The sequence below is a fragment of the Salminus brasiliensis genome, chromosome 1 (genome assembly GCF_030463535.1).
Source record: "Salminus brasiliensis chromosome 1, fSalBra1.hap2, whole genome shotgun sequence".
In the NCBI taxonomy this organism is placed as follows: Eukaryota; Metazoa; Chordata; class Actinopteri; order Characiformes; family Bryconidae; genus Salminus; species Salminus brasiliensis.
In genome coordinates this window covers 13,517,307-13,525,490 of record NC_132878.1, presented here as the reverse complement: position 1 = coordinate 13,525,490, position 8,184 = coordinate 13,517,307, and the positions used below count along the sequence as shown (strand labels likewise).

Genomic DNA, 8,184 nt, shown 5'->3' with positions numbered 1-8,184 from the left:
TTCCATCATTTAATGCGGTCAATTCCACAACCCTAGTTTATAATATATATATATATATATATATATATATATATATATATATATATATATATATATATATATATGTATGTATAATTCTAATTTAGATGTAACTCCACACTGGTGACTCCTAAGGCCGTATCTAGTCCCACTGGCACTGCACTTTACTCTGATTTGTAAAAATGTGATCTTTCAATATCAAAATAATGTAGTAGTTTTACTTCTGTGAGTAGCCTACATTTCTGTGAGTTACACACTCGATTCTCAGACCAAAATGAACTTTTCTGGAAATGTAATTGTATTTTATTGAACAACATATTCTTTCTGGTGGTGGTTTCTGGTGGTGTTGAGTGAGGAAAAGGATGGCTCCAGCGAGTGGTACAGAGCAACTGATGGACCACTGTGGACCAGCTAACCTCTGTAATAAACAGATATTTTGGGCCACATTAATCAATATTACACTAGCCCACAACTCTAACCATTTTTCCAAATAGCCTACTGAATTAATCAACTTTAGGGCCCCTGTCAGTCACAGGGCCTTAGAATTGTCCTAACTCTTTCCCCCCATGTGGTCCTCACACCCCTTGTGAGACAGGGGTGAAGGCATTGAAGCTATGGACTGACCCGCCCGTTCCCCAGACCTGAATCCAATTGAACACATCTGGGACATCATGTCTCGCTCCATCCACCGACATCACATTGCACCACAGACTGTCCAGGAGTTGGCGGATGCTTTAGTCCAGGTCTGGGAGGAGATCCTCATCAGGAGCATGCCCAGGCGTTGTAGGGAGGTCATACAGGCACGTGGAGGCCACACACACAATACTATACTATACTACTAATCTATCTATCTATCTATCTATCTATCTATATATCTATATATCAATCTATCTATATATCAATCTATCTATCTATCTATATCTATATATATATATATATATATATATCTATTTATCTATCTATATATCTATATATATATATATCAATCTATCTATCTATCTATATATCTATCTATCAATCTATCTATATATCTATCTATCTATATATCTATATATCAATCTATCAATCTATCTATATATCTATCTATCTATATATCTATATATCAATCTATCTATCTATCTATCTATCTATCTATATATATATATATCAATCTATCTATCTATCTATATATCTATATATATATATATCAATCTATCTATCTATTTATCTATCTATCTATCTATATATCTATATATATATATATATCAATCTATCTATCTATTTATCTATCTATCTATTTATCTATCTATCTATCTATCTATCTATATAGCTATCTATATATCAATCTATATATATATATATATATATATATATATATATATATAGCTTTAATCGTTATTAAAAACCATATTAAATTGTTACATCTGCACCAATGAACGTCTGTTATTCTAATCATATCAGCTGCAGCCATTCATACTGAATGTAATCCACAGTGCTGGGGAGTGAGAAAGCTCTCCAGACCGCATCGCCTTTCCCTCATCTGTATTAATCATCCTCCCCCGAAGATCCCCATCACTGCTCAGCACTGCGCACTCGTGCACAGACTGGCCCATGAAAAAGAAGGGGGCTCTCAGGGGAGCTGTTCGTGTGTGTGTTTGTCACATAGACCACAAGCAGCCCTGATGTCACTTCAAGTGCCCATTCTCCCAGCCAGCAGACGGAGGAAAGCCCAGCAGCAGAAGGCAGAGGAGGAGATAACACAGCAGCACTGAGGAGCAGCTAACTGAACTTCAGTCTTTATAACGCAGAGAAAATCCTCCTTGTCTTCAGGAGCAGCCGAAAGTGAGTCTCTATTCTCCCTCTGTTTCGTGCTGTCCTGCTGGTCTCTTTTCTCCAGCTTATACCAGCTGCTGGGCCTGCCCTCCAGCTGTCACCACCAGCATGTGTTGTGCTAGCTTGCATGGCTAAGAGGAACCTCTCCAGGCTGTATATGGCAGCATGGGTGTGTCCTTTGTTAAAGAAACGGGCTTCCTCACCTCTCACAGAAAAGGCATTGTGCTCGTATCAGATACAGTGTCATATACATATGATTTACTTAATATACCCAAATCCCAGCTTTGTACTAATAGTAGAATATGGCATACAGTCCACTGGACAGTGTGTGGTATATTTTATGGACAAAAGTATTGGGACACCTGCTCAGTCATCGTTTCTTCAGAAATGAAGTGCATTAAAAAAAAAAAAAGTTTAATCTGCTTTTGTTGGAGTAACTGTCTCTACTGTCCATTAGATTGTTCTGCTAGATTTCAAGCATTGCTGTAAGGATTTGAGGATTGTGAGGATTTCATTAAGCGTCAAGAGTGTTAGAGCGGTCAGGATGTTGGATGATCATCACCCCACCTCATCTCCAACTCCTCAGTGCATCCCAAAAGAACTGGATGGAGCACCATCAACCATCATTCCAGAGAACACAGTTCCACTGCTCCACAGCCAACATGGAGCAAGTGTGACTGAATATTTTGTATAACAACAGCTGCTAGAGCCCTGTCCTTCAGCAACTGCTCCAGCCCTTCTACACTCATAAATATGAACCTATTGCCACCATGCCAGTAGGGGATATAAAGCCCCCAGCATTGATCTGTAGAGCATGGGCTGATGGCTTTATACCCCTCTAGCCCATGCTTGGGATTAGGCATGGTGCCAATATGTTTATGTTTATCTGCTCCAGAGAGTCCTATTCTATTTGCAGTATGTCTTTACAGGGACTGGACAAGCTGTGTGAGTGTGTGCATTTGTATATCGGTGTCAGCAATAGGTGCAACTTAATGCATTCATTAGAAAGTGTGTCCACAAACATTTGAACACATAGTGTACCATAAAGCTTGCTGTTTGGTACTAATGACATTTATTGATATATTTAAAGGCTTTCTCAACAACTAGTGATAATGCAATTACCAGGTTCTGTGGTATAATACATACATACACTGCTGAGGTTGTGCCCGGGAGCATTTTTCCACTGAACTATGTTCTCTGTAATGATTAAATGACCACAGCACATATGGAAAATTTGTCTAATTATGGGGAATCACCCAACGGTGACATGCAGTATTCCTGCATAGGAAAAATATGTTGGGGGTAAGGCTGAGGTCACAGCGTTCTCTCAGTCAATTAAGATGTCTGTGATGCATGTAATTACCTTCAATAATGAGGTAGATTGGCCTGCGTTCTGACAAGAGGAGGTGTTCATACTGAGACTACTGAGACTACTCTGATTTCTAAATAGCTCTGATTACTCACACTCCAGTGTTTCATTATGCTATGAAGCCAACATGGAGCAAATGTGACTGAATATTTCATATAATAACAGCTGCTAGAGCCCTGTCCTTCAGCAACCCAGCCACCATGCCAGGAGGGGATATAAAGTCCCCAGCGTTGAGCTGTGGAGCAGTGGAACTGTGTTCTCTGGAATGATAGATGGTGCTCGATTCAATACTTTTGGGATGTGTTGGGGAGTTGGGGATGAGGTGGGGTGGTACTCGTCCAACATTCTGACCTCATACGCTCTTGTCAATCAAACCCTTACAGCAATTCTCTTTCAAAATCTACTAGTAAGCCTTTCCTGGACAGTAGAAACAGTTGCGCCAACAAAAGCAGGAGAAACTCTTTTTTTAATACACTTGATTTTGGAAGAAACAATTGATGAGCAGGTGTCCCAATACTTTTGTCCAGATACTATGTGTGTATATGTGTATATGTATCTATAATAATCAAGCAGGCTGAATCCAGTTTTTTAGTGGAATTCTTTCCTCTTCTGATTTATTTTGGAATTTGGTGGTTTATCTCATTAATAATAAAGATGGCATCTTTTCTGATATTAATACTGGTTACTGTAATCTTGAGTGTCGGCTGATACACATTATTGTATCCAGTGACCAGCGTTATTTCTTTAAAAATACTAAGCTATAAAATCTATAAGCTATAAAATAAATGCAATTGAAATAAAATGAAGCCCTTCATTTACGATGAGCATTTGTAGGTAGACTACCAAACACTACACACTCTGTGTGAATGTGAGTGTGTGCTTATTTATATATACAGTACAGTGTGCCTATGAGTGTCACTGTAATAGGTACATTTACACTGGATAGCTAACTATTAATTATTAAAAAACTATTAATTATAATTTTACTTATTGTCAAAAGAAAGCATAGATTTCCGTGGCCTTGTTGTTAAATACCTGGGAAAACACAGCTCTAGCACAATTTATTAAAAAGATATTTGTTTTTATATATTTGTTTTTCTTCTAAGAACTTTTTTGGCCTTCACTGAACTGCAGGCCACAGAAACAAAGTAGGTCTCAGTGTTTACAGTAGTATAAAGGCTAGTATGATAACACAAGTACACTATGTGCTGGGGACTGAAACAGTACCCTACAGAAATCCTACATTTTACAACTATTTCATCATTAATGATGAATTATTATAGTTATTTTAAGTTCACTGAATATGCAAATTTGAAAGTGGAAACAACAGCAATTGTTTTCTTTAATTTGTGGACTTGAAGTGACTTGAAGTGAATATTATAATCAGTCTTAACAATCCAACACTGGACATGGTCCTATGCACAGGTTTTGTGCAATGTTTCCTTTTCCACTGGCTGCCACACAACAACAAAGCATATAGTGCTTAACAGTCTGTAAGGTGCTCTTTTAGTCAAGTGCAGCTTCATTTTTACTTTCTAAACACTTTCTTGATTGTGGCCATAGAGTTTGATTTTACCTTCACCAGAGCCCATGGGTTAGCACAAGGTTTGATGAGGCAGAGAATTGAATGTGTTCTTAAATTGTGCTCAGCTGCCAGTTCCTAATGACAGGAACTAGTCCTAATATGTCAGTTAACTCTTTCTTTTTGTGATTGAAATGTTAATATACTGTTTGGGTGTATTAACATTTTTTCTGCTATATTTTTACCATACATCTGTAGCTGAGCGTGAGAGGCTGTTAAACTATGAGTACACATCTTAATATCACATTTCTTGTCATAGGAAGGACAGAAACCTGAGATGGGGTCGATCACAGCACTGTATTCGAGCAGCGAACACTTCAATGAGTCAAAACCACGTCCATCAGTCCAGGGCAAAGCTGGACACAATGTTGGGATCTCAGGTGAATTTTAGGCTGGATCACAGTGATTTCTGTCATGCTGTTGCTGTAACCTGTAAAGAATGAGTGAAAAAAGGATGATCTGACCATTTTGCTGACCTTGTTTGGAGAGGAAGTTCAACTGGAAAGATTGCCATTTGCTCTCTCTGACGAGAGAGAGAGAGAGAGAGAGATTCACGGCTGTAAATATTTACAGTTGAACTGTGAGTGGTGCTGTGACCCCGTGACCTCTGGACTACTTTCCTCATACACACATGAGAGACATCTGAGACACACGCAACAGTATCTTAACTCCATCACTCTTTCTCTTTTATCCTGAGTACTAGACTATTGTTATTGCCTCCAGGCGAGGGTTTGTCAGCCAGCAAACCCAAAGGAACATTCCACAGGAGATTTCCATCCTCCATATCCAGAATAAACGTGCATTTGCATGCCAGAGTGCTACAGCTGTTGGAAATTGATTGCAGCATCAGCTGGTGTAGTGGCTAACAACACTGCCTTCCCCTTTGGCAAACTGGGCCAGACAGGTAGTACAGCTCACTTTAGTGTTGGTAAATGGTTAACGGAAGTGATTGTACAGCTAGCGTGAGTTTATAGTTATGCTGGGGTAAATGTGCCTCTGAGGTGGTACAGGGCAGCATTGATAGAATGATCAATATCAGGGCAGTATTAAGGCTATTTACCATAACCTTACTGAACCAGTATTATAAATGTTAACCAGACTGAAACATTATTTAAACAAACACAATTTAGTTTTAGTCTATTGTGAAGTGTTTGCTCAAAAGAACAAAAAAAAAGCCTGAAGCTAGTGACAAAGCATATTTCTGTTGCCTATGAATATTGTTGAAGCTAAAGTGTAAAGTTCAGTACCACATCTCTCATTACAAGACAAAGTAGGACACCTGGGAATTCTTCAGTGTCGGTAGGTTGGATCACAGTGGTTTCCAATCCCATCCCATTACTATAATAAAAGGAGTGAAGCTGAAAGCTTGTACCAAGTGACTGAGTAACCTGAGAGAACTAGGCTATAGGAACAACAAGCAATGTATTTGCTGTAGCGTTCTAGTGGATAACAACACTGCTTTCCCCCTCGCTAGACTAGTGTTTAATTTCCCAGCCAGGCTACACCAATAAGAGTTCTTAGGACTCCTGACTCTACATTCATTTACCTGTGTAACATTAATTCAGCTGTAAGTTGCTGTGGATTTGCTAACCATATCTTAAAAAGGTTCAGGTGGGCAGTATGCCCAGAAACGAACTTTTTCCACAATATAAATTACCATATTGATTTGTTTTCTGTTGACCAGTATTGCCAGACTTATCAAATACTATTAGGACAATTATATTATTAGTTATTATTTTATTAGTTTATATATTATTTTAACTAATATATTAATATATTATTTTATTAGCAATTATTAGTGCGCTGCCCTGAAATCAGTCGACTTGGACTAATTATGTTCTCTCTAATGTAATGAAACATGCAGCTGCATAGTGTTTTTTGAATACTCACGATATCCACAATACACAGTAAAGTGTTATTTTACGATAGTGATAAATAACGCTAAATTTCCAGCTCTAGTAAAAATTCAGTACTGTTGACTGACACCAGAAGCAGTATGCCTGTATGCCTATTCACAGTATATCACCTAGCACTACCTAGGATTTCTGTATTAATAGATAATGAATGATGTGTAATTAACTACATGTAATACATTACATAATTTAAATACATGTTGACACAAACAACTTTGGTTCACAGAAGCTGAACACACTGTCTGCCATACATTGAATGAAGCAGGTGAATGAGTGTGTATGAGGAAGAAAATATTGCTCTCCGACTGCCAGTGTGCCAGCGTGTGTGTGTATCACCAGACTGAGGTCACGTCTATGAGTATGTGGGCACGTCTTGAGTGTGTCTGTGACTGTGTGTCTGTTATGTGTTAAAATGTGACAACTGCGAATGTAACTGGATGATGTCAGTGCCGATGCTAAATTTAACCCCTTAACCACCCCTATACCTGATTAATAGTAATAGGAGTGTAATAATAGTTATTCATTATTAGCACCTTAATCAAAGTATTAGCATGTGGACATACAAAGAAGCCTAAGACGTTCTCAGTCAGCACGTAATGCCACAATGGGCTGCGCATTATGCACTCAGCTGATAGACAGGTGGAGCGTGTCAGGACAGAGAGTCGGACAGAGAGCTATGGAAATGTCCGGCTTTCCAGAGATCCCTCAGCAGGACTATCACAGACTGTCCGGGCTGCACTACACGTCTTCCTTCTCTGACGCTGAGGACTGCTGTGACGACCTGACCAGTACAAGCTCTTCCTCAGACTACTTGGGAATGGACGATTGATAGCTGTGCTTTCTCTAAAATGGAATAGAGCTTGTGTGTATGTATATATATATTAATGTTTGGAATTTTCACTGTAACTTTGTAATTCACTAGCGATACACATAATGTAAGATTCTGTATGATACATTTTTCAACACAGTAAAAATGAGTAAAAAGTAGTGCCTGAAAATGTGACTGGTGTTCATTCATTAAAAGTGCCATAGGATGCATGTATTCAACGTGTTCTCTTATGTTGTCCAAATGTCTGCAAAATGCTTACACACACAGCTTGCATAGTCCCTCTAGAGATGTATTGCCAGTAGAATAGGCCTCTGAGAAGCAGATAAACATGAACCTATTGGCACCATGCCTAATTTTACCCTTGATGCCAGGCGTGGGCTAGAGGGGTATAAAGCCCCCTGTGTTCTCTGAAATGATGCTGCTCCAGCCAATACTTTTGGGATAAGCCGGGGATGAGATGGGGTGGTGATCATCAAACATCCTGACCTCACTAATGCTCATTTCTCTGAATGCATGCAAATCCTCACAAGCCAAAATCTAGTAGAAAGCCTTCCCTGGACAGTTACTCCAACAAAAGCAGGATAATACTCTTTTTAATACTCTTAATTTCATAATAAAGCGGAATGAGCAGGTCTCCCAAATATGTCTGTCCATATAGTAT

At 38.8% G+C, this 8,184-nt stretch overlaps 1 long non-coding RNA gene across 1 annotated transcript; it reads left to right on the top strand.

The window, feature by feature from the left end:
- The first annotated feature begins 1,506 nt into the window (after positions 1-1,506).
- On the top strand, positions 1,507-7,692 carry LOC140573150 (uncharacterized). Its single transcript, XR_011980660.1, has 2 exons — positions 1,507-1,839; positions 5,041-7,692. It is a non-coding gene; the product is annotated as an uncharacterized lncRNA (long non-coding RNA).
- Positions 7,693-8,184: the final 492 nt, after the last annotated feature.